A 2049-nucleotide genomic window follows, 5' to 3' on the forward strand; every position below is an offset into this window, starting at 1 on the left:
CAAAAAAAAAAAAAAAAAAAAAATTATCTTCCAGCTGGCCGGGCGCGGTGGTTCACGCCTATAATCCCAGCACTTTGGGAGGTGGGCAGACCACAAAGTCAGGAGTTTGAAACCAGCCTGACCAACGATGGTGAAACCCCGTCTTTACTAAAAATACAAAAATTAGCTGGTCAGAGTGGCACTGGCCTGTAATCCCAGCTACTCGGGAGGCTGAGGCAGAAGAATCGCTTGAACCCAGGAGGTGGTGGTTGCGGTGAGCCAGGATCGCACCACTGCACTCCAGCCTGGGCAACAGAGCGAGACTCCATCTCAAAAAAAAAAAAAAAAAAATTCCTCTTCTTTATTCATTATTCTTAGCCCCCATCTAGCCCATATAAGTAGGTAATAATATGAGTAGCTATAATGAGGACCCCTCAGGGAACAGATGCTGTTTGGCCACTCAACAGAAGCATGCAATTACCTTCTCAAGATTTGCTCCTAAACTTACTCTAGATAGACCTTCAGGCAGGAAACAATATATTTCTTGTCTCCAGAAGAATATATTCATACTCATTCAAATGTGCTAGGCACTGGCCATAAAGAATGTATTGGTGTTCATTCATAACTGCCTACAATGTGCTAGGAGCTGTGCATAAAGCAATGTAACAGGATCATCTTGCAAAGCTTATATTATCTGGTAGAGGAGACAGATAAACTAGGAATTATATGGTAAGTTGAAAGAGGAAGTTAGGGGTAAGATGCTGCACCAAATGCAGGAGATTGGAAGGTTCTTCTAGAATAAGTGATGTTTAAGAGGAGTTTCAGAGGTAAATTTCTGGCTTGATTAACAGAAGATAGTTACACTGCTCACTGAGATTAGAGAAGAAACAGGCTGGAAGAGTTTGGTTTCAGTGTCAAATTTGATGTGCTTATAGGAAATTTTATTTAAATATTTATTTGAGACACGGTTTCTCTCTGTCGCCCAGGCTGGAGTGCAGTGGTGTGATCTCGGCTCACTGAAACTTCTGCCTCCCAGGTTCAAGCGATTCTTCTATGTCAGCCTCCCCAATAGCTGGGATTACAGGGGCACGCCACCATGCCCGGCTAATTTTTTCATTTTATGGTAGAAACGGGGTATCACCATGTTTGCCAGGCTGGTCTCAAACTGCTGATCTCAAATGATCCGCCCTCCTCGCCCTCCCAAAGTGCTGGGATTACAGCTGTGAGCCAGCGTGCCCGACCTGATGCGCTTGTAAGAATTTAAATGAAGAGGGTCAGTTTAGGAGACTAGGTTAGATGTAAAGATTTCAGGGCCGGGCGCGGTGGCTCAAGCCTGTAATCCCAGCACTTTGGGAGGCCGAGATGGGCGGATCACGAGGTCAGGAGATCGAGACCATCCTGGCCAACACGTTGAAACCCGGTCTCTACTAAAAAATACAAAAAACTAGCTGGGCGAGGTGGCGGGTGCCTGTAGTCCCAGCTACTCGGGAGGCTGAGGCAGGAGAATGGCGTGAACCTGGGAGGCGGAGCTTGCAGTGAGCTGAGATCCAGCCATTGCACTCCAGCCTGGGCGACAGAGCAAGACTCCGTCTCAAAACAAAAAAAAAAAAAAAGATTTCAGACTTGTCAGTATACAGGTGGTGACTGATGCCATGGGAAGGACTGGTATTACCCACGGAGCTGGTGCAAAGTAGGAGCCTTGGGGAACATGTTGAGGGGATGTCAGAGTAAGCCCACAAAGACTCAGAAGTGGCCAGAGAGTAAGGGGAAAATGGGATAGAATAGAGCAAAAGCCACGGGAGGCATTCCTTGAATTCCTTGGACTCAGATATGTTAGGGGACAGGAAACACATTCAAGATAACTGAAAAGAGACTTAAGTATGCTGCTGAGCTCTTAGCAGGGGAGGCAGCTGATTTTACCACTATTCCAGACCCTAAAGATTTCTCCTGAAACTGCACTGTTATGCAATTTTTTTTTCCTTCTCCATTGCCCCACCTCTGGGGCCTACATTCTAGTTTATCTTCTCTGATTTATCTGACTCATCCACATATCTCTGCAAAGTCTTAATG

Source organism: Piliocolobus tephrosceles, chromosome 5, assembly GCF_002776525.5.
Source record: "Piliocolobus tephrosceles isolate RC106 chromosome 5, ASM277652v3, whole genome shotgun sequence".
Taxonomy (NCBI): Eukaryota; Metazoa; Chordata; class Mammalia; order Primates; family Cercopithecidae; genus Piliocolobus; species Piliocolobus tephrosceles.